This window comes from Nicotiana attenuata, unplaced genomic scaffold, assembly GCF_001879085.1.
Source record: "Nicotiana attenuata strain UT unplaced genomic scaffold, NIATTr2, whole genome shotgun sequence".
Classification (NCBI taxonomy): Eukaryota; Viridiplantae; Streptophyta; class Magnoliopsida; order Solanales; family Solanaceae; genus Nicotiana; species Nicotiana attenuata.
The window spans coordinates 177884-185313 of record NW_017672089.1 but is presented as its reverse complement, the minus strand read 5'-3'; positions in this window follow the sequence as shown (position 1 = coordinate 185313).

Below are 7430 nucleotides of genomic sequence, written 5' to 3'. Positions count from 1 at the left end.
GATTAAGTCTAACCAATAAAACAAAAAAAATGTCTTTTAGTTTTCCTTAGGTAGCAATAATCCCCCGTGGTTTTTCTTTGTGCTTCGCTTCTTTTCCATGGAATGTATTTTGAACCGAGTAATTTTTTTCTTTTAGAGTAGATTAGGAATTTAGGGAATAAAAGGAGGAAGAATGATAAACCTAGGTACCTTTGACTTGTTTGATAGTAGCATATTAGGCTTTGGCACATGTAGTTAGGGGTGTTCATGGTTCAGTTTGGATCGGTTTTTTTCCTAAAAAGAAACCAAACCAGGTAAATCGGTTTTTCAAATATTAAAACCAAACCAAACCAATTAAGTCGGTTTTTCCTCGATTCGGCTTATTTCGGGTTTTGTCGGTTTTTCGGTTTTTTCGGTTATTTATCGGTTTTTTCTTAAATATAAGACATACACTACCAAACACATATTCCGGCGACCACATTTTCAACGTAACACTATCAAATCAACTGCCCTTTGAGAAATCTATTATTTACCAAGATATATTGATGATAATTTAATCAAATAGTGATGAATAATTTAAGGACTCAATTAAAAATATATTATTTTTAACACGAAATGGATTCTTACACTTAACAAAAGAAAACTACCAATCAAACTAGAATGTAAAGGTAAAGAACTGTACTAAAAGTGCAAACTATTAACATTTACCATAAATTTTTTGAAACTTTGTATAAAAATATACATATATATAAGTGTAATAATAAATTTGAAATAGCTAATCCTATAGTCGGTTTGGTTCGGGTTTTTTCGATTTTTTTCTGATTAAAACCAAAACCAAACCAAATTTGATCGGTTTTTAAAATTCAAAACCAAAACCAAACCAAACAAAAAAGTATCGGTTTTTTTGGTCGGTTTGGTTCGGTATTTCAGGTTTTTATGAACACCCCTATATGTAGTATCTTCCCTATGATTTGAAATTATTGATGATGCCTTGCTTGATTGGATTGCATGTCTTGTGACGCCTATGTCTCGTTTATTTGACCATTATTCACTTTGTGCTTAATGCTTAATATCTTGTGGCTCCGTGAATACTTGCATTTGTTGAGAGTCGGAATGGGACCGTCCTTAGTGAGTCATGCACCATGTGTGAAGTGAGATTTTTGTGTAGTCCATGTATTGTACTTGTGTCTAGAACTTGCCCGGTATGTGAGTTAAAGCGAAATTTTAGGTGATGCTCGATTTGAAAAATGATTTTAGGCTTCCTTTGATCTTTTTGAGCTTATTGCTTATCACAAATAAAATGTATCCCTAGTTAACCCTTTTGAGCCTATAGACTTTTATTTGGCACCCACATTTCAAGCCTATACCTTTTTTGTTCTCAATTGATATTATTTTGATCCTTTTACCTCTTAAAGCACTTTAACTGTGAAATGAGCGTTAAAAAAAGTAAGAAGGGACTAAATGTGGGTTACTTTCGAGTGGAACCAATGAAAGGAGGAAAGGCGCACTTGTATTATATAAAAAAAAATACACCACTAGTGAGAGTGTAGAAGTGTTGAAAGAAAGAAAAATCTGGAAAAAGAAAAAAAAAAGAGAATAAATTGATATCTTGTTCTTGCTAGTGGGGTATAAATTAAAGTAGTGCTTAAAGAAAAGGAAACTTTGTTGGGAGTGATTTTAGTTGTAAAATTAAAGTGTATTGAAGGATTTGCGCATAAGTTATCATGTGATGTGTTAAAGTGTTTAGGAGGGTAAGTTACTATTCCTAAAATATATCTTGTCCATCCCTTAACATACATTACGACCATGAAAAGTCCTAATTGATTTTAGATCGAGCGAGCTTACATTAGTAGAGATTTACATTAAGGGAAAGTCTATGGTACCAAGTGCATTCATATGACTTCTTTGTGAGAGTGAGCGGCGTTTCTTTGAAATATGAGTCCTTAAAATATATTTGAGTATTTGATTCGAATGTGTGGATTCTTCTTATTCTCTTTGCTTTTATAGTGAGGCCACATGGTTTCACGAGGGATAGTAACATTATTAGACTTCTCTACGATGTTGAACGTTCAAGCCATGAGTGCATTATGATATTGAGTCGGTTTTTGAGGCTAGGATTATTATGAGTATGTTGTCTTTGTTTGAATATTTTTGAAGTTTGGCATAAGAAAAAGGAAAGTGTATGTGATTGCATATGCTAAGGTTTAATTGTTGCTATAAACCATGGTCATTGGTGTAGTGTGCTTCAAATGTTTAAATATAATGTGCTTAAGAATAGTGTGAATTGTTGGTTGACTCGAGGATGAGCAACGTTTTAAGTGTGGGTGGTGATGTTCTGTCAAAAATACATATATTTTACTATTGTTGCCTCATGTTCTAATACTTTTAATCATCTTTTAAGTGTTAATTATATTATTTTATGCTTAATATTATATTTTAATTGTGTAGAAATAAAGCGGTATGAAGATAAAGAGATTTAGAGCAAAATTGAATAAAATACGGAAGAAAAAAAGAAAAAAATATAAAGGAAGAAGACAAGGGGGACACCCTTTGGTGTTTGTCCTCCAAATTGGAAGGCAAAGAAATGGAATTGAGAGCAAACAACTAAAGAAGGACAATACCTGGCAGCGCAAAAAATTGAAGGAGGAACATAAAATTGCAAAAAACGTTACTATTTTGTGCGCCAGGGCGCTCGAAACGGAGACTTTTACTATTTCGTTAGGGACAAGGTTATTTCAGCCCTACACGATCCCAATTTGTATAAAAGGGGGTCCTAAACCTATTTTGGAGGGAGGTGAACATTTTTGAGACTAAACTTTTGACGAAGGGAGAGTAAGGGGCCACCATGGAGGCCGGGTTTCATCTTTTCTTCCACCAAACTTAGTAATTTTTATATTTCTTTGTATGATTTGTTGTTTGGCTACCATGTCTATGTGGAGTTAGACTTCACGTTCTAGGATTGTGGTTCTTCATGACTATTGTTATTCGGATATTGATTTTGATTTCTTACTTTATCATATTGGTTTATTTATTTAATCCTGCACTTAATTATTTGATTGCGTGATCACCAATTAAATACTATCTACGAATCTAGAATTGAACTCGAAAGTGAGAATTCTTGATTGCATATAGGATTGAGTTTAGCAAGTTCTTGAATCCGGCATCGGAAAATGGATTCGCGATTAGGATAGACATATACCTAATTGCCTTGCTTGGTTGATGTACAGGAATTATAAATCCGTTCTTGTTGATTCTAACTCCATAGACATATAGGCGTTAGGTTATCTTGAATAGGCAAGTAAGAACTCGACAGATTCTTATGAGCAATATTAACCCTGTCAACCAATAAACTAGATAAATTAGTTACTCAACTCAATTGAAGAATACAATAAGAATGCTATATAGCCCATGACCCTAGATCGTTTTCATTACATTGATATCATAAAAATCTGCTTTTTCCTTGTTCAGAGTTCGCCATTTATTTTCCTTTATTTTGATTAGTTTATAATCGAATATTTATAGGTTTAATTCTTGTTTAGATAATTAGGACAGTCTAATTTAGTGAGTAGTTAATCACAAGTTCTCGTGGGTTCGACATCCGACTTTTAGTCACTTTATTACTTGACGACCGCGTATACTTGCGTGTGCGTTTGGCCACAACAATCCATGACAGATGACTAGGCCCATATATATATATATATATATATCACCTTTTATACGTTCCAAAAATCTAGGAATACAATCCCAACCCCGGCTGGCATAGTAATCAATTTATCATGAGAACAAGTCATACATGAGAATTCTCGAAGAATTTCCTTATTCTTCAATATATACCAATGTGAATTCTCAATCATTTTTCGCATCATAATTGAACCGGGATGGCCAACCGGTCGTGCCAACTAATATTTGTTTCACTAAACCTCTAGTTTACTTGGCATGTGATTCCCTCATCATGATACATCTGTAGTACAAATAGAAGAAAAATCGGGTAACCTTTCATATTTACCCGGTATGTTATAGTAATATGAAGATAATCGATCTTCCTTTCATTTATAGACTCAATATGCCAACCACTTTGGCTAATACATTTGAAACTCAAAGAGTTTCTTTTGAGACTTACTACCACCAATGCCATGAATAATTTTATTTATTCGGGTAGTAACAAATTCGGTCTTCTGGAGCTCTCAATAATTTTGTACTACAAGATCTTTTATAACACCATTCAAGTGGTGTATTTTTCCTCCACAGAGAAAATTATCTTATCATTGTCACGACCAAAATCATTATAGGCAAGAGTCGTTTCTTGCTTTACTTTTGCCTTTAATAATTTTTTATAAGGCATGTCAAAATTTTTTTGGCGTACCACATGTACGCGACCAATGACATATTCATGTAACCACACAGTAATATTCGTTATCTTTCTTTCTCTCAAACCTCCCTTAGAGGTGAGTTGTAATGCGTATCCAATCATGTATTGCACGTCTTTATTCATTACTTTTATCACATATTGTTACATTCACCTTCAGGAATGAATCTGCATTCTCAATGCTTATCACAAGTCACATTCCCTTCAAAGAATGGAGTATAATTATCACGATGTGCTTTATAAATTTTACATACCAATTTGATGGTAATATTTCCTTCACCTTTTGAAGGATTATTTCGAGAACCCTTATTGTTCTCCTTTTATAGTTACCATAGTGGTGACAATTATTATTTTGTCGCTTGTCACGCCCTCGTACATTCATGCAGTCATGAAAAATTATTTTTATTAGTCATCATTAGATCATCAATATGGTGCATCGGGACTCAAAACCAATGCCTTACCCATATAAAGGCATGTAAGGCTATAATACGTTGGGACTCGAACCCAATTTTTATCATCATATTGCACCAAGACTCAAACCCGATGTCTTACTCTTGTGGTTCGTTGGGACTTGAACCCACCGTCTTACCCTCAGTTAAAATTTTACTGGTATTCACCCCCGAGCATTTAAAAATATACCATGTCATTGTAAATTAAGTTTCAATAAGACATAAAATATTACTATTCTTGCTTTTGGTGGTCATATCGTTGATGCATAACTGAAGTTTTAAAAATATTATAAAAATCAAAAATCATTTATCTCTCATAACTTACCTGCCGTGTAATATTCTAAATTATCTCATTCTGCAAAGTCCTTTAATAGAAAAAAATAATTGACAATATTTTTAACATTAAAAAAAGTTAATACTGGAATGACTCTACCTTCTTGTTGCCTCCCACATCGGTTATAAAATATGAGTAGCAATGTAATCTCAGTCACAAGAAACTAAACATTAGAATTTGTAATGCAATAGAATATACTAAGATTACCATATTCAAATAATGAAAAATTAGTTTGTAGTGATACAAACTCACTCAATTTTCCAATATACGAGAATTTAAAGTTTTGATCAGCCAATACAAATTCAAAATGCTTTTCCATTTAGATAGTATATTTGTTTATCATAACATATACTAGTTGTGCTATTAAGATTACTAGAGAGAAGCTTACCTCACATTACCTTTTCAAAAGTCAGAATGGTGCATGATGGTCAACCACATATCAGCTTCAACAAATATGAACTCATGCATGCCAAAATGCTTGTGTACGAATAAATAGTGTAAGTATATAAACATGTACCTTATTTTCTTAATACTCCGACATGTTTTCCTGGTATACATTATTACACAAAATAATGAAACTCGAGTGTTAAAGCTCGATTCTCTTAGTGCCTGCTCAATGGAAAGGAATAGATTCATTTTTGGTTCTTGGTAGTGGTGGCTCATACTGGCAGAAAATAATTGTAACTACTATTTTCAGTTTCCTTCTTCTTCTGTATTAGTAATACATAATTCAAATTTCAAATTCATAGAATACTTAAAAATGATACTCCCTGGACAATATAGAAGCAAACTGATTGATATGGCATACGAAATGCAAAAGGGTGTCATTGGCTCAACCAAATTGATTCTAGGTTGCTGGCTTTTCGTAGTCTCCCATGAAATAGGTTATCGTCTATCTTCGGAGATGATGATAAAAACAAAAATTAGAGTTCTCGTGCTGATAACGTGTTACGAAACTTAGCTCAAAGTAATAATATAAAACAAGAAAATGGACAAGAATGTAGGGAGCAAGAGAAAAGAGATTCTTATTTCTTCCATGTATTCAAGTGTGTACAATGTGATACCCAAGCCCTCTATTTATAGGATGGCATTAAGGTAATACCAAAAGATTTTATGAACATGGTATTAACTATTGAGATCGTGGGGGAAGATCATGGAGGACGTTATAGAGCTATGGGAGTTACAACCATAATGGTGAAGAATAGTGGAAGGTTAATGGAGAAAAGTAATGGGAGTAACTTCTTTAATAGCCTGTTTGGCCAAGCTTCTTTTTGGCCAAAAATGCTTTTTTTTTCGCCAAAAGCACTTTTGGCCAAAAATTGAGGTGTTTGGCCAAGCTTTTGGAGGAAAAAAAGTGCTTTTGAGGAGAAGCAGAAGCAGTTTTGGAGAAGCAGAAAAAAGTAGCTTCTCTCCAAAAGCACTTTTGAGAAAAATACACTTAGAAACAGTTTTTTAAAGCTTGGCCAAACACTAATTGCTGCTCAGAAGTGCTTTTCAAACTAATTAGCCAAACACAAACTGCTTCTCACCAAAAGTACTTTTGAGAAAAACACTTTTGAAAAAAAGCACTTCTCAAAATAAGCTGATTTTTGCAGCTTGACCAAACGAGCTATAAGAGTTATAGACATCCACTACAAAATATAATCTATATTATATTAAAAGGAGAGTAGTGAAGCATGTGGTTAAGCCAAGTGACAAGTTAAAATGAAGCCACTTGGCAATTTTAAGACAACATTAAAAATTTGAATTACAAATGGAAACATAATTAATGCAAATAGTTGAATGAAATAGATCTTAGATAAACTAATCTATGTATTTATATCTATATCTAAAGATATGGTAGCTTTTTGTTTCTATAAATATAGTAGTTTATGTCTATACAAAACCGCCAAATATTATTTTAATAAAGAAAATAATTTGATTGCGAATTTATAGATAAAAATATTTGAGTTGAGATAAAAGAAAAGTTCATTTGCTGATTGAAAATAATACACAAATAGCAAGTATTAAAAATAACAGTAAATTTAAGACAAAATAGTAAAATTATTTATTTTTTTATATTTCAAAAAAATCAAAATTACAATTTGATTTAAATGTGATAGTATTTCGAATTTATCTAAACAACTTCACAATAGGCCACATGGTAATTTAGGGCAAAGTTAGTTAGGTTAGGTAATAATTAGTTTTTTTTAATTTAAATTTTTAAAAATTTAAATTATGCATTATGTATTGTTAATAATTAGTTACTTTCTTTGAGTTTTAAAAATTTAGATTTTTGAAATTATTTTAAAATAAAAAATAA